The 17,614-nt window shown below is 45.1% G+C and overlaps 1 long non-coding RNA gene across 3 annotated transcripts in view; it reads left to right on the top strand.

The window, feature by feature from the left end:
• LOC128797034 (uncharacterized) overlaps window positions 1-17,614 on the top strand; it is a 92,418-nt gene that overhangs the window by 69,523 nt on the left and 5,281 nt on the right. For 2 of the 3 annotated variants that reach the window (XR_008433986.1, XR_008433987.1), the window contains 4 exons: window positions 13,686-13,847; window positions 15,730-15,880; window positions 17,198-17,343; window positions 17,415-17,452. This is a non-coding gene — a long non-coding RNA (uncharacterized LOC128797034). The remainder of the gene's footprint in view (window positions 1-13,685; window positions 13,848-15,729; window positions 15,881-17,197; window positions 17,344-17,414; window positions 17,453-17,614) is intronic. The other variant, XR_008433988.1, reaches the window with a different exon arrangement.

The following is a 17,614-nucleotide window of genomic DNA, read 5'->3' as shown; positions in this document are numbered from 1 at the left end:
ACACGTTCAGAAAACAAGGACATGACTATCACTTGCTCCGTGAAGCTTTCAGATGTCTGTATGTATTTGAAGTGGCGCTGTTTTGTTGCGAAGGTCTGGCTGGCATGGGTGTAAACCTCTCAGACTTTGCCCATTGGTGTACGCTGGCACCACCAGCCCTTGACAACCTTCTGCACTGTGGAAAGGTGCATTTTAATTCCATTGTGATACTTTGTCAGGTGCTGCAGCTGCCTAGTTTTGAGCCTTTCACTCTCCTTTTGTGGTGCAAGCAAGTAAGAAAATTAATGCAGTGATAGAATATTCCCCTATCTGCTCTTTCTCCTGCAGACATTCTGGCTATCCAGGGCTTTATGCCACACTACACCACGGAGTGAGCTACACAAAGCTAGTTCAGAGAGGAAGGATAAAGATAAACTGAAGCAGTAAGTTTAGCAATGCATCAGCCAGGTTAGCTCAGCTTCCTGCAGGTGCCAAAATTTCCCTGAGTTGGCTCTTTGATACTTGGCCTCTTTGTCTTTAACCCTAGGAAGACCAGAGTGGTGGTTTTCACCCTTCCATGTGCTATGAGACTCTCAAAGGAGAGGGTGGGACAACAGTGCCCAAAGGGCAAATGTGGAAGGAATGAGGCTGGGTTGCTGGGAGCCAGGGGGATGGGACACTGATGGCTCTGGGAGAATGCTGTGATGGCCTCAGGGCAGTGAAGGAAGACTGGGGCTAGAGAGAAGCTGTGTAAAACTGATCAAATGGAAGATAGAAGTGCATGAAGAAGATTCATGACTATATTAGAGCAGGGGAGTGGAGTGCTAATATACTGGTGGCATGATCAGGTATCTGGCAGCGTTTCTTTGCTGTGAGGCCAAGCTGAATATTCTGCTGCATAAATGATTCCTCGCTTTGTGGGGGAATTTCTGCCAAGTCCCTTCCTCTTCTGGCTCCCAGGTCTGGGTGTCTTGCTCAAGTCTTGGGGCTTCCAACCAGTTTCCTGGCCACTGCAGACAAAGGTGGTGCCAATACTTCTAAAAACAGCCTCTACTCTCTCCTCCTCCTCTTCGCTTTGGTGAATTCCTGCCTCCTCCCTTTCAAGCAATGCTTATTCAGCTTTCTGTGCTAGACTCTCACCCACTCTGCAGCATTCTGAGTCCTGACCTGAGGAGTGGAGTAGATAATGCAGGAGGGACAATTTTAGGAAATATTCAGCCTTCCCTGCTATTATGAGACAGGTCTGGCTGCTTTGAGCTGCTTTCTACCTTCAGCAGTTACTTGATTGTCCCAGCAATGCTTAAATGCATTATTATAAAGCTTTGTGTTTTGTTTTGTTTTTTTTTTTCCTCCTATCTGAAGGAACACTTGTATTGTTGAGGATCTGGCCCAGTTCTTGTATACTTTAATCAACACTCAACAGCGCTTTAAACTATGAGGGCTGGGGGGGCAAAGCCTCCTCCAGGTCCACGAGGGTAGTTATGGAGGCTCTAAGGAAAAGGGAACCTCAGTTGTGGCTGCAATCAGGGAATGCTTGTGCCCCACTACAGCAGGGTCGGGGCTGCCTTTCCCCACACGTGAGCAGATCCACTCCACCAGTGCAGCGAAGGTCCAGGCTGGTGGTGCGAGGGCGCTCACCTCACCCTCCCGGGGGCCGCTGGGGCTGTGGGGTGGTGCCTGCCCGACCGGAGGGGGTGATGGCCGGCAGGGATGGGGCCGTGGGCTGGCCTGAGCTCTTCAAGCAAGGAAGCGCCCTGTGCGTCGGGGGGAGATCTGTGGGTGAGGAGCAGAGGAAGGGGCTGCCTAAGGCAAGTGTCCGTCCGTGTTGTCTTGTGTGTCAGACTTGATTAGATTTGGCTGGGGCAAGGCCTCCACGCTGCGAGGGGTGGGGTCTGGCCGGAGGGGCAGAGCCAGATCCTCCTTTTATGTGCTGCTGAAAAGTGTTCTTTGTTGTGGGGTTGGCTGTCTTTGTCCCTTTCTGGAAGCAGTGCCCCTTTCTCCGGGCTTCAGCCCCGGAGAGAGGTGAGCAGCCCAGTCCTTTTGTGTCAAATCTGAGCTATGCCTTGTGCCAGTGCTTGGGTGTTGCACTGCCCCCCCTCCCCCAGGGATCGAGAGAAGCATTTTTCCTGCTCGTTTGGAGTTGTTTATTTGAACTGCATTCGGCAAGGATCCAGCAAGGTGTTAAGCTACTTTAAATCGGGACTTCCCCCCCACGTCCCTCCCCTGTTTCTTCAGCCCTTTGTGAAAGGTTTAGAAGAACAACTGGAAACAGAAACTCAAATAAAATCTGCTCTTCCAGGCCTTTCTGCAGACATGTCCCCCACAGACTGAATGATCTGCACTCAGCAATTTCCCATAGGGAAATTAAGGCTTTATTATTATAGTATTAATTTTGAGGAACATAACAGACTGGGAGTAAGCAGCCCTTAGTTGACTTTATGAACCCCTGATGTCAGGGTCTGATAATTGTCCACCCCCTACAAACTGCATACTCAAATCTTCCTGTATTGGAGAGCTGCAAGATGTATACCCCACAAACCAGAGAGCTCAGTGGGTGTGAAGGCAAAAGGTGGGTGTTCCAGAGAGCAATTTTCAGACCATGGATCCCAGGTCTGTATCTCTGCCATGGGACAGACCTGGACTGAACGTGCAGCTGTGTCCCAGGACAGTGCACTGGCAGTGCTGCATCGCTTCCCCGTCCTGAAGGCTTCACTTGTCCAGCTGTCTGTTTGCCACCTTCTTGCCCATTGCATCTGCAACATATTGATCCCTATGCGATGCTCTTCAAAGGATTCTCATGCATCATTTTAGCTTGTCCAAGGCCAGGTGACAGGACAATGAAACAATTTTCAGATTACAGCTGGGTTTATATTTACTGTGTTCATTTACTGTTTTGATTAAAATAAGAGTACATTAGCTAGAGTGTTGGCTATATTTCTCTTAATATGACCCATCCCTGTGTTGCCTTTGGCAATATGAGAATGATGACTGATCTACAGATGCCTCCTCTGCAGACTAATGCTGTCATTGCCCTAGGCATGCATAAAGGTTTGGCACTGCAGGGGTTAAATAGCTCGAGAAGGGTGGAGGATTCTTCAGCCAAACCCAAACTGATTGCACCTGGTTTGCTCAACCTGTGTGTAAATGACACCGTGGTCTTCCCACCCCCACCCCAGCAAATGCCACAGGGGCTGCCAAGGTCTACGTGCAGGTAGGGCTGTGCGAGCAGGTGTGGGGCCTGCAGCGCTGGGAGGCTCCTGGCCCTGCCGCAGGAGCAGCCCGGCCGTGCCAGTCACACGCACGCGGCAGCCTTGGAAACTGCAATCAACCTCAGCCACTTGAAATTTGTAGCCTCCTGTTAAACATACATGTCAGCTACTGACAGACCTTAGCACGGTGTGTCCTCTAGAGTGGGGAAAGTGCAGATTGTGGTAAGCATTTGTCTGGCGACTTGCTCAGTCCATGGGAGCTCTGACTGCTCTGCCTTTGTGCTCTGAGTGTGGCTCTGAGTTCCCAAGGCTGGGCAAGGCCCACTCCTGTCTTTGCTCAGCTGTGCCTCTGGGACAGTGCTGGCCGAATGTACAGAGAATTGAAAGCAAGGTGATTGCTCACACACGTGAACATTGCTTAGCTGTCCTCAGGGAAGTAATGAAGGGTTTAGGTCCCTATACTTGGGATTTGGAATTTAGTCTTTGGGAATTTAAAGGAATTTAGAGTCTTAGGGAATTGCTAATGAGGAAATTAATTTCTTATAGGTAACTAGTCTGGAAGTGTGTTCAGGGAAATTATGCTGCTTTAAGTGTGAGTGCCCTGTGCAGCAGTGAAAATGATTACTATCGTGCAGTAGAGGGGCTGAAATTATTCACATTTATTCTCTCTTCCCCCACCCTGACTCCAGGTGGAGCCAGTCCTTCCTTTTCCAGTTCATGCTTATAAAGACAATTGTCACTGGGTCATCCTGCTCTGCAGAGCCCATACTTTTTTACGTGTCAACCAAGATATCATTTATTTCTTACTCTGGTCCACTGTTTAGACCAAGCATATATCTCTGTGTGTAAACAAGACTGTTCCGCTGAATGTAAAGTTCTGCTCACCTCTAGTGGAGGGAGTTTGGCCCAGAGCTCCCAAAGGCTGACCTGCATATGGGCTTTCTTTGGCATTGTATAAAGACTCTGAGGTGAGTGGTAAGGGCTGGGGAGATTCCATGTTGTGGCCCAGCTGGCGTGTGCAGCCACAAATAATAATTAATTGGTTCTTTAAGAAGTCTTGCAAACTCTTTTTTTTTTTGTCTGTCTTAAGCTCCTTTTAATTAACTTCAGTCATGTCCCAACACATCATCTTGGCTGAATCATAGACCTCACTGTGCCAGTTTTTTGCATTCCTGAAATACACAGGCCGCCAGTGTTGCGAATGCAGCTTGGAGGCAGCGGCTCAGAGGAAGTCGGGCAGCTCTCCTGGAACTCTGAAATTTTCAGGAACTGTTGTGACATCGAGAGACAAAGCAGACCAGCCTCTGCTTCAAACTCCTGTGCTGCCCAATTCCCAACAGTGCTGCTGGCTTGCACTTTACCCGCTGACTCAAGGAGCAGGCACCTGTGTACAAGCAGCTTTGTTCCTTCAGAAAGCCCCTTATTCGGGTTACAGTGCTTGGGGCATAGAGCCTTTTTTCCCCATTCAAGAGCTTGTTTCTTTGTCACACTTCTTATTGCAAAGGGTCAGCTTTCAAGATTGTAGGGCATGTTAACAAGATACTCAGGCATACTTAGTCACCAAACAAAGTCTGTGTGGCAGCAGGACAAACTTTTGTGTCTCTTCACTGGAAAGCTTCGGGCCTGGTCCAAGGACCACTTCCTTCTTTCGAGAAATTTGGGGTTCAGGAATGTCTATTGTGTTATAACCTGTCTGTGCTCTCACCAGTGCTGGTAGAAATAATGCCATGTTTCCACTGACTCAAAGCTGTACCAGTAGCTTTTGTCCCTTGATCTGTTTGAAGCTGGGGGCTTCTGCATTTGATAACTCAGACTCAATCTTAGCACTCTGTTTAACAGTATGTTTAATTAACTGAAAATAAGGGAGGTCTTATTGTGGTCTCTTGGTACATGTTTAACGAGTGTCGTTTTGATCATGGAGTTGTCCAACTAGGGCAAAAAAAAAAGAGTGTTAACATTCAGTGGTTAACAGCAACTTTTAAAGAAAGGGGGTGCAGCATTGCAGTGGTGAGGATCTTTATCCATTTGAATAACGTATACTACTGTATTCTTCATTCCAAAGCATTTCTTGAACCAAGTTTGGAAGCAGTCTCCAAATAAAATTATCATATTTTAAAAAAGGGGAATTTATTCAGGATACTTCTGTGATCTGTGCTGAGGAATAAAGAATTACAATTTACCTTCTGCCCTAATGAGATAGGAGACAAGGCATTATGATAGCAGCTTCAGGTGGTGTGCCCCAGGCTGCAGGTGAGGAGCCATGAGTTGCCAGAAAACTTTTCCAGCAATTCTTCTATTTCCATAGGAGCTCCAGGAATGACTGCTCAAAGATTGTTGCTGTGTTGCACGCTGGACTGTTTTGGTGGCAAATTTTTTAAAGGTGTAAGGGAATACACATATGATAGCTGAGAAAAAGCAAAGAGGAAAAAGTGCCTCAGTCTTCTGGGAAAAGCATAGGAAAGCCACAAAAGATAATTTCCAGCAAGCATCAGGTTGGAGCATGGGAGCAACATCTGGATTGCTGAGGGCTGTACAGAAGCACTAAAGACACAGGCACATTGCAAATGGGTAAAAAGAAGGAGCAGCATTCAATAATGAGCAAGAAAGTAAAACAAAACTGAAAATGCTGAAGAATGCCTCATCAGTTCGGTGGAACTCAAGCTAATTTCCTCTGCATCTGGTGCATGATGTGTCACTGTGTGTACAAACTCTGACCCGGCTGCACCAGCTTTAAGGTGATGTAGAAGTTGCTTCTGTTGAAAAGAAAACTTGTTAGAAGTCAAATAGCAAAACACACTGACAGCAAAAAAGAGAGAGAGAACTCAGTGAGCTGTTAGGGGGGTCACTCAATTTTGTTGCCAGTTCAGGAATTGAGTCTGCTGAGACACAAAGGATTTGGGTCTTTTCAGTTGCAGCCTTAAGGAAAGACCAGGTATGCTACAGTGGGTAAGTTCAGGAATATATTTCCTCTGACGTACTTTCAAACTAACAACTTGTTTTTGTGACGTTAGTCACTGCTTCCCAGGGAGAACATTGCCATGGATCTGGATGCTACCAGAACTGAGGGAATGTTCCCTCCAGGCACACAGAAAATTGCAACCCTAGAATGGGTTGGACCCCAAAAGAGATGCATTTTAGAAAGCTGCCATACCAAAAGCACATGACTTTAACAAGAGGGTTATAAAAAACTCCTGTCATGGATGTTACAATAGTATTTTTCCTGAAATTCTTCCTCTCGTGAATAGTAAACACTGGTTTCTAAAGCACTTACTGGGCACCTGTCCCACAAGAAGTGCTGGAACAGCAAAATGGAAGTGTTGTCAGAGAGAGAGGGCTGGACTTGGCCTTGAGCCACTGACAGCCTGTTTAATTCACTCGGTGAGGTGCAGGAGGAGAAAAGGAAAACTGAGTCACTGGTTGTTAGAAATTATGAAAACAACTACAAGGACCTGCTCACAAAGATCCATTGATAGGTAATGTGCCTTTTCTCTGTGAAGGGGCAAGGGTACAGATCATCACCAAGTGTCATTTGTTTGGATTTTTTTGGGTTTTTTTTAAATATATTCACATATTTTCAGCTATGATTTTCTTCGAACTAAAACCACTTAACCCTAGGAAAACTATGAATCAAGTGTTGTTTATCCTGAGGATCTGGTATTGGGTATCAACATGTGTTGATAACCAAAAATATGTTCATTTTTGGAAGTGAAGGAGTTAAAAACTCTCTTTCATACTAGGTGAAGAAGTGAAGAACCCATGCCACTCACTGATCCAGGAAGATAAAAAGATCCTTGTACTAAAGTTTGGGATTGCATAATGCAAGAAGTAACCAGTGGTAGGGGGAAAAAAGAAAGCAGATCGCTCTCAGAACAGTGTGTGCTGACCAGCCAGCAGCTGCCTTTGGAGAGCTGACTGGGCAGCTACAGGCTTGCTGACTTCTTCCAGCATGGCTCTTCCATAGAATAGTTACTGGCTCTGCTTCCTTGGGTTCCCCATGGCCTCCACAGGGATCCCCTATGTGTACATGATGTGACTCACAGTACAGAAAAGGCTGCAAAGCTCTGCTTCCCTGTGTTTTTCTGTCTGCTTCCACCTGGGACGGGTTCTCAGATATTCTGCATGGTTGTGTACCAGGCAGTTTCAGCCTATGTTTTCATTTCCAAGAGACTTCAAAAGAGGAAGATACTCCCATTAATGTTTTGCATGATAACAAGTTAGGCAAGCATCACTTTTGGATGCAGTTGATGGAAGACTGGTTACTGCCACTGCCAAGTGGGAGTCTAAGTTGAGACTATTAAATGATGTCTGTTGTATTAAATGCTTTGTTATATTTCCGGCTTGGAAAATTATGCATGTGTCAGACAGAGCTTTCTGTTCTGGCATTAAAGCAATCTTGGCACCTGGTGGAAACTGTTTACTTTAAAAGCTTAATTTTAAATATAGTTTTGGAACACACTTGGAAATGTCTGCAAATCAACAGTACCAGACAGGAGACTAAAGCACCGCTTCCTTAATTCTTGTGTCCTTTGAAATACCTTAATCTGCTTTGCTTTGTGTGAGCTGCTTCTGGTTTGTGCGTGATTTATTCACACATTGTTTCTTCCTGAATTGGACAGTAGTAGGTGAAAGACAGGTAGGAGCCAACAGCACAAAAGAACATAATGCACAGCACCATTTAAAGTCTTTTTAGTATTATTTAACCCTTTTTTGTGATATATGACTGATGCAAGGAGAACATGTTCCACCTTGCCGAGCAGTCAACAGAGACAGCCTGTGTTAGGATCCTGAAGGGCACTCTCCAGTCTGCTGCAAAGCCAGTGGACATGCCAACATGCAGTGCCATTAATTTCCAGCTAGCAGAAAAGCTCCTTAGAGTGCCAAGCATGACGCCAGAATACAACACACTTCATTCATCAAAGCCATAAGTAAAAAATTCTGTGTTTTTGGTTTTAGAAGTAACTTTTGTACATTTATGACTTTTTCCACATTAAATATCATTTATGGTTTGGAAATTGTTCAGGCAAGAGGCATGTGGTTTCTGCTCCTGAATATCAGCAGCAGTTTTGCTAGGTTCAGTCTCTCTATTTTTTGTTGGCATTTTTTTGGCTTTTCGTTTATCTTTTGGGTGGACCTTTTTGGAGCAAACTGCCTCAAGGAGAACCCATATCCTTCTTTCTAAATGAAGACTAAGTGATCTGTGTAAGCTGAAGATTACTTTGGTATAGAGAATTTGGGTTCAGAGCCATACTTTTTCAAAGTATCTGGTGAAGAAATTCTTTTTCTGGGATGTTCCCTCATCAGAGCAGTTGCTGGAACAAATTGAGAAGAAGGAATTTTACACCTGCACTTTGAGACATAAGTTGATAGGTTTTTCCACAGGCAATGTGAGAAGTTATGGAGTAGCTGTTAAATTTTCAGTTAATTCTATTTGCGCTGAATGAATGGTAAAGGGCTAACTCAAGATCTTGGTTTGTGATCTAAGAAATTTGTAAATTACAAATTGTACAGAGCTTTCAAGACCCTCCTTTTTCAAGCCTTTCTATGCATAACTGCCACATTTCAAGGTAGAGTGGATGAAATTACATAAATATGTTCTCTGTGTGCATCAAAGCAGAGGTGACTGCATGGATTGGATGTGCTTGTGTTCCTGCAACAATTTGGATTCTAGTGCTAATTCTTTCTTTAGCTGGCCAGGAAGGACAGAATTTAGAAACAAATGCTGGTTTTTGCCTTTCTGTAGTCAAAGCTCTGTCCAAAAGAACAACGTGTAAATGCTCTGTGGGGGTCCAGTTCTGCTCCTTGCTGAGTCCAGTTACTCCACTGAGTCATGGCAAACAAATGCTGTGGGGTGTCTGGATGCAGTGACACATACTACAGTGCACAAACTCCCAGAGCTGCTGCAAGCTATAAATCGATGCCTTTGTGATTCTGGGGTTTATAAGGATCTAAAAATTGCCCTGCTGGGCCACACCACTGGGCTGCTTCCATCCAGCCACAGGTTTTGTCTCTAGAAGGGGTGGCAGAAGATGCTATTTAGAGGCAGCTTTCAAACCTGGCCCCTGTCTGGGCTACACTCACACTTCTCAGGTGCTGACTCGTGTCTGTCAAGAGAAGCTCCTGTTGTCCTCTTCACAGAATCTCTGCTCTGGAGCTTTGTGTTCCAATTGCCCCTGAGGATTAGAGACCACCTTTGTGCCATCACATGGGATAGCAGTCAGAGGGAGTCCCTGCTGTCTTTCCTGAGGTGTACTACCAAGAAAAAGGGCCCTGAATAGAGGTCTTATTTTATTTCCCTGCTCCCGCCTGAACGAGGAATGAATAAAGACAGACCCTATGATACATTAGGGGAGTTTTCTTCATTCTTTGGCCCTTTGCATCGTGGCCCAGTGACTTCTAGTACCGAGTGCCTCTGTGTCTATTCTGGTGCAGTGATCTCTGAGGCTGAAGTTTGTGAAAACTCCCTCTAGCCCATGTAAAGTTGTCTGAAGTATACAGCAAATGATGCCTAGAACCTCTGGAATAGAAGCCTGCTTGGAGGGAAAGAATGTTGCAGCTATATTTAAAAAAATTGCTTCCTCTTTAGCGTTTGCCTGTATTCTTCCATTACCTGACCATGGGTATCCATCTGTCTGGTTTGGGCAAAGAGCAGCGCTAAATTTCAAGGAGAGAAAACAAATTTTTTAACAAATTCTTCGGTTTGTTTTCCTCACTTGCCTGAACTTTTTGCATGCGCCTACTTTGTATGCCAGCTGCTTCTGCAAGTCTAATATGCCTCTGTTTCTAAACCTAGCTTCTCCTTCCTGGTGCCCTGGGCTAGGGGCTTGGAGCATTTCTCTCTGGCCTCCCATAGCAGAACAGCCTGTAACAGCGGGGTTTCATTCCTGTCCTCCCAGGTCAGGACCACAAGCCTACGCATGGTGGTGCAAGCTCTCCTAGCTCAGTCTCCAGCTTGATTTGTGATGGTTTCCCAATAATGGGAAGAGATTATGAAATCAAAGAAAGGTGCACAGATGGAGAAAGATATCTCAAGGCTGCCAGGGCAGCTGTTTGAGATCTCTGAATCAGATGGAGACAGAACTCCACCACCCTCAGCTTCCCCACCCTCAACCAGGACATCTCTCTTGTGCAAAGCAAAACCAGCCCCACCCCAGCCATGCCATTTTAGCTAATGGCCTAGTTAATAAATGGCAAATTCCAAGGGTAATCCTGTCAAAGCTTTCCTGACATCCTCAATTGATAATATTAACCACAAAGTGCTCCCCTGTTCATCTGATTAATACCAGAAGAATTCTACATGATTAGATTATTACTGAAGAGAAATGTAGGAAAGATAAATATTCCAGGGGAAAAATGAGGCTTTAGACAAGGGGGGAGTCCAGAGCATCCATAGTTTGTAAAGCTTTTCACCTTGTGGGGAGAGAGAGGTTTGTGATTATCTTCTGCTCCCCAACAATCTTTGCAAAGGATGCATGTCCCAGCCCTGCTTTGCCTGTAGCTCATTCGTATCATGTTGAGGTGAGCAGTGTAAGCCAGGCAAGTGCCTACATCTTTGAAGGGCTGCAGACTTTAAATGTAAAGACATAATGGCAGAGACCCACATAACTGTTCCCTTGAAAAGTCTGGCAAGGTCAAATTAGTGCAATTTTGGGCTCTTGGCACAGAACTGAGAGTGGAGGGAGGAGCAGAAGGGTTTTTTTTCCATCTTGTTCCACCATAGTCCTTCCCCAGAAAAGCTGGCAGAGTAGTTTGGAGGCTGGGTAAGAAATACAGTATTTTGGGAAAGATGCTGGGCTGCTGCCCTCTTACCCTTTCCCACTCTGTCCAGAACTCTGGTTCATAGTTATCTTCTGTTGAGATGTGAGTTAGTCATACTTCTACATGCCTGCAGATTCAGACAGGCATCACAAGATTCCTTACACATGGGCTTTTAAGTATTTATCATCCTATAGGCTTCTAGAAATGGTGGGGGGAGGGAGCGTCTTTTTAAGTGGATGTCAAAATTGTGATACAGAAAATGAGTAGAGTAATTCTTCATCCCTCTTTTCTGATGCTGCCTTTGATAGCTCGGCTGCCTGCATCCTTGCTTCTTTGTTACTGGGAAGTACAACAAGGTTTGATCATAGATATGATCAGAACAGGAGCAGATACTTGGACATACCTGAGTGGTTGTTTGCTGTGTGTTTCCCTGACAGCTCTCTAAAACTGGAATCTGCTTTGCTGATCAGAGCAGGCATTAATGGGAAAAAGACATGGGGAGGAGATAAAAGACAAAAAGGTTTTTGGAGTTGGATATGATTAGCTGATGTGTATAAATAGTTGATGGAGGGAATAAAGAGGACAGAGACAAACTCTTAGTGATTTCTGCTATAAGGGTGTTTGAACATAGGACCTGGTTGCCGGAGAGGCTGTGGAGTCTCCATCCTCAGAGATAATCCAAAGTCCAACTGGACTGTTCTCAACACGCTGTAGTTGAGTCTGTCATGAGCAAGGGGGATGGACTAGATGGTCTCCAGAACTGCTTCCAGTCTCAGCAATTCTGTGGTCCTGTAAGCACACTTGCAAAATACATGTCAGAGGGTAGTTGGGATAAGCTGACTTGGGAAGTGAAGCTAGCTTTGGAAGTTCTCACCGATCCCTGGAAATACCATAGTTGAAAGCAGCTTTCCATATTTTGGGGTTTTTTTCCAGGCCATGTGAAACATAGCCTGCAGACTAATTGATACTCTCATCGGGGGAGAGGGGTGAACTGTAGTACTGCAGCAAAGTCTCTGGAGAGAAGAAATTTTTAAGCCGCCTCAGTTATTTCAGACAATTTTGCATGTAGCTACACTTCAGCCCCTGCCCTAAAATATGGGGCTGTGCCATTCTCTCTCACATAACAAGCTTGGCATTTGCCTGAAGATATGAGAAGAGCATCTAGGAGGTTTAGAAGGGGAGAACTGAGAGAGCCCGAGGCTCTTAAACAAGAAGAACGAAGGAGAAATGTGATAACATCATGAAGTAAAGGGCTGGAGAGACAATACAGATAATACAAGGAGAATGGGTATCATTTGTTCTCCATGTCCAGGGCATATAGGACAAAATGTTGAGATTTTTAACTACAGCAAGGCTTTTGGAAAAGAAAACCGTTACAGCAGTAAAAAATAATAAGGAATAAAGTGTAAAGATGACTGTGGGGGTCTATGAAGGAAATATTTAAAACACAGTATAAAAATTTCAGTCAAGGATGGCAGACTGAGCTGACCTGCCTTGGGGCAAGCAGATGGATAGACCAGAAAGTCTCTCTGTCCTCAGCTTCTGTGACTCTCTAAACAGTGGGAGTTCATATGTAGCAGAGAGCTTGCCTGCAGGAAGAGGTTAGTTGTAATGTCCCCCACTCTAGTTTCTAAGTCTTAAAATGCAAGAGAAATTCATTTACCTTGTGGTTTTATGACCCTTTGACTGTCTTAGAAGGTAAGATGCACCATCTTCTGTGGCTTTTCACATCTGATGATGTCACCAAGTTCAGAGTTAGTCCTGGGTCCAGCCCTGCCCTTTGGAGGGAAGCTCAGTACCAGTATTGGCCTTTTTGTTGTTATTCTATTCATGGTTGTTCTTCTCCCTTGTCAATAGCCTGTCTAAAAGACCCGTGCCCTGCAATCATATAACTTCCTGCCAACATCAACATGTGTAAAAATGTCATTGCATTCTACAGTGACTCCTAACATGGAGCAATTCCTTAGGAGAGGGGGTGTGGTGGAAAGGCAGGCAATCTCCCTGGAGTGAGAGAGGCAACCGCTGCTTGTTAACTGATCTTGTGGAAGGAGGGGAAATAAGCTGATAAAAATAATAAAAAGTCATAATGCAGAATAATTTGGGCATCAATTCCTGTATAGGAAACCTTTCTAATCCACTGAAAGACTTTAAATCCTGATCCAACACATCCATAGGGAATTCCCCACCAAATATGTCTTATTCCCTTCCTACTTGCACCCTCCCACACCCTGTCCCAGACACAGATAACATTTTTAGGCATGCTCTGAGTAAGCAAGAGGGAACAGATCCCACTGGTAAAGCAGGCAGCTGGGGAGATGAAGTTTCTTGCTTTAAAACATCTTCTCCAGAACCTTTCTGGCTTCAAAATCAGCTTTGGGAATTCACTAGCAGCTGAAGAGGGATTTTTAGGCTTTCACTGAGTTCTAAGTTGTGAAACCACAATCCCTGAGGAAAAGAAGTTTGCAAGTCTCCCTCAGCCTCCAGGTCGTAGCACCTTTTCAGCCCATCTCATTTGCTCCTTCAGAAGAAGGCACTGGCCTCAGCAGTCTCCTTTCTGCAGCCTGTGCTTTAGAGGCGCCTTCTCAAGTGTGGGTGAGCCTCACACTGCCCTGGAGAGCCAAACCCTGTAACGTGCTGAGAGAGCAGACTCTCTGCTCCTGGCATTTCTTTATATTCCAGCCCACAGCCATTCCCTTTCTGAGAAACCTAACCACTCTGTGTCCTTTGTTCCCTCCCTCTCAGCTCCCTGGACACATCTACTGCCATGAGATGTCTCAGCCAAGGATTTGGAGCCAAGATATGGAGGAAATGCTTTAACCAGATGTGTGCCCATGCCTGTGACACTGTACTTTCAGATGCTGGTATTTAAAAAGATTGCCATCTCCCCTGCCTCCCAGCAGCAAGGTGAGCAATGGGTGGGACAGCAGCCTATCCAGAAAAACACCTCTTTTTCAAATGGAAGCAGAGGAGGTTATAATTCCACTGCAAAAATTTGCTCCAGGCTGAAAACTTGGCAAACAAAAGCTTAGCTTAGGAGTGATTTAAAAGGAAACAACAAAAAAGCATTAAATAAATCTGGGCAGTCATTTTGGGTGGAGATGAGGGTCCAGAGCTTAAAGATCATTCTTTAGTGGGGGAGGTGAAGGAACAGCTCAAGACAGAGTTGCATTTGGCTCTCAGCCCTACTATAACTAAGCCTTTCAAAGCCAGGAGAATAAACTTAATACAAGTCCAGTCTCTAACCCTTTTGTCAGAGGAAAGCGAGGCCCCCTGTACTCTTTAAGACAGGGTGGAAGCAGATATGATGGCATTAGCTGAATTCTTCCTATTGCCACTTTCTAAATATGGATTTCCCTGTACTTGAAATTGTAAAAGCACGTGAAGTCATTAAGACTCAGTTTGCTCAAGAGGCAAAGAGGGGCGACCCTTACCTTCAGCATTATGACTTCTCTGTGCCATACCACGCCTGCTGGTCAGCATCCATGCCCTGCTTTTGCCTTCAGCATTGCACAAAGCCACTCCACAACAAGCTGGAGACCTGAACAAGAGGATGATTGCCCCTCACAGCTCTTATATGGGGCTTGTTCACAGTCCTAGGCTGACAAAGCTAAGGGAGAGGAAGAGGTGGCTAGCTGCATAGCAGCAGAGACCAGGATACCTCTAGAGGGAAGGCTTTTTCAGACCATTATTTAATGTCTGAAAGGAGGGGAAAGAAGCTGATAAAAACATGCACGGCAAACATGGTTGGCAGCACATTGGGCACAGGCCTTGAGAGACAAAGACAAGGCCCAGCCAGTTCCCCTGCCTTTTGTCACCTCCAGACCCCTGGGCCCCTGCAGCCTGTATGCCCATGTGTAATTGCATTGCAGACTCCCTTTGTAGTGCTGTGACTGGGAGATTTTCCTGATGGTCTGGAGCCTCCATACATCATGTTAGGGAGAAAAGTGTAATTGTGGCATTCTAGACAAACTCCTCAATCTACAGAAAAGGACTTCACAGTGGAGTGGGTTAAACACTGGAACAGGTAGTTCAGCAAGTGTATGAAAGCTCTATCTTTGCACATTTTCAGAACCCAATTGGATAAGGACTAGAGCTACCTGACATAGCTTTGCTAACTCTCCTTTTTGCTATGCACACTTCTAAAACAGCCATCCCCTTGGCTGCCTGATGAAGTGCTTTGGCTGTAACAGTTACCAAAGAACAACAGGCTAAATGAACGATCAAAGGCTCCCTCCCACTGCATGGTTTCACTCCCATGTTTGATTCCATCAGCTTAAAGTGACACAGGCAGTCATGGTTTAGATGGGATGCTACTTAATTTTGCTCAGAAGAGGCCTTCTTTGAAGGGCAGCACAACTTAAACATCTCTGGTTTTGTAACAGGCTTTATAGTTTGCTTGCAAATATTTTTGTATGTGCTCACAGATCATCCCTTCAAGCATCTCAAGGCTGTCTGAAGAACTTAGTGCTTCCCAGTCTTGTTTTGCTTCATATAAAAGAAATGCACTTTAATTCTGTCCTTTCTCCAGGCTTAATGAGACAGGGAGAACCAGCCACTACAGAAAGTTTTAGAAATAAGTCTTTTTGTTCAGAAGGCTTGGAGAAACTTTGTGCTTTGCTTTGTACTTGCAATATTAAGAGATCTCTTACCTTTACTGCTATACTGTATGATTTGAGGTCAGGTTGTCAAAGCATCACCTTTCTGAATATCTCAGAAGAGTAAACTCACTGAGATGTCAAGGAGGGCTGTTCAAGATGCTGATGCTTTCATGTATTGCCTTTTCTAGGGAAGACTGAAGCCATAGAGCATGGAATCCAACCCTTCTTCTAGCTACCCAAGGGCAGGAAAAACACCTACAGCTGCTATGGAGCACTGGAACTTCCAGATGTATATGTTTTCAGGGCACAAGCCACCTCAGGAAAGCTGCTTTTCAAAAGGTATGTAATCTCTTGTTTAGATTAGAAAAACTGAAAAGGGAAAAAAAGAAAAACATTTAGCTTTGGCATCAAAACAAAGCAAGTCTTTCTTTTCCCTAAGCTTCTTTAATTGTGCTTCATGCAAAAGAAAATGACACTGTAAAAATGAATGGGGATGAAGGTAAAGACAAGGTACTGGCATTGGAGATAAGGTTAAATCAGAGCCCAGCAGAAAGAATATGGCAGTGGAAGAAGTATAACAAGTTCATTTTATGTGCCACTGTGTCATGCTTCCCTTTGTTGCTCAAGAATGTTGCTTCACTGGTTCCTAGGGGTGTGAAAGGGCCATGCTGCTGGGATGATGTGACCCACAGACTGCAGGAGCTACTACTGGGCTACCTTTTTATGTGGAAATTGTTGTTTTACTTGTATTACCGTTTTGCTGTGGCCCAGGAACCAGTCTGGGCTTTGTAGTCAGAGGTCTTGTGTAGTATGCCAGCTGGTGGAACAGTACTGTACAGGGCAAAAGTGCAGTGAGAGCAGGTGGGCACTCCAGCTGATCAAGGGAAGTCAGTTTGCCTCTGTAGAAAGCATTCATAGTGGTCAGAAGGTTTGAAGGAACCTGTCTTGTAAGGAGCTCAGAAGTATAAGCTAAATGGTCTTTAAAATAATGTAGATCCCTCTGACCTTTGCTTTCAAATTGAGGAAGCAGGACAAGATGCTCACAGACTGTATTGTGTGTACACATATACAGCAAAGGACAGGAGGAACCTCACACCCCTTGTCAGGAGGGGGAGTTTGTGACAAGCCCTGGCAGATACACACCTTCCCACTGGGAGCGAAGCTGTGCAGCCCAGCTAGGGCATAGCTTACACCAAGGGCTGGCATCTCTCCCTCCTGCCAGTGTTTGTACACATCCTAAACTGCTACTGCATGGTCTGGTGTGAGTCCTGAGACTGGAAGAGGCAGCTGGTAGGTCTGCAGTGCACTGTTGGAGAGCTTCAAGCCTGCTTGCTTTCCTTCCCCTCCTCCAGTTCCCACTGCACCCCCAGTCCTGCAACAAAGACTCCCACTGAAAAGCGAAGTAGCTATAGTGAAAGATTCCCGAGTTGCTGCCCACATCAGCTGTGCTGTTCCTGCAGGCTGTGGCTTGTGTGATGGCAGCAAGGATTCAATTCCATGATTTTTGAATCCTTCCTCTTATGGCACTAAGTCCTTTGTGTGGACCCTCTTTAACCATTTAGGTTTTTAGGCCATGAACTGATCAATGTAAATTTATTAAAGAAATGGAGCTGGAACTCTGCTTCCCTTCTATTTTTCTGTGTTTCCTCTACCTAGAGGTACCAGTACCCAGCTGGTTGTTAGCTCAACCCTACACAGAAAAAAATAAATTAAAAAAGAAAAAGTGCTCACCCTCCTCCATCATTTGTTCTGCCCTTCATGATCACAAAGCCTGTTCTGAAGCACCTCTGTGTGAGCTCCAGGTAAGTCCACTGTAACTTCCCCTTCTACCCCTTCCAGCATAAAAGACACTTTATAAGCCTTTGCTCTACAGGACCACACTTCACATGTGAAGGAGTCAGAAAAGGCAAGGTAAGACTCCTGTAACAGCTGTAACTCAGATGTTTTTTCACACGTATTAATTTTAGTTAATATAGATGGTGTTAACATTAATGCCTTAACCCTTGAGGAAGCTAGCTAATTTCCAGGTCGATATGGCCAGGGAGCTGGCTAATTTCCAGTGTTTTGGGGAGA

This window comes from Vidua chalybeata, chromosome 18, assembly GCF_026979565.1.
Source record: "Vidua chalybeata isolate OUT-0048 chromosome 18, bVidCha1 merged haplotype, whole genome shotgun sequence".
NCBI lineage: Eukaryota > Metazoa > Chordata > Aves > Passeriformes > Viduidae > Vidua > Vidua chalybeata.
Note: the sequence above shows the minus strand (reverse complement) of the source record. Positions and strands in the feature narration are given on the sequence as shown.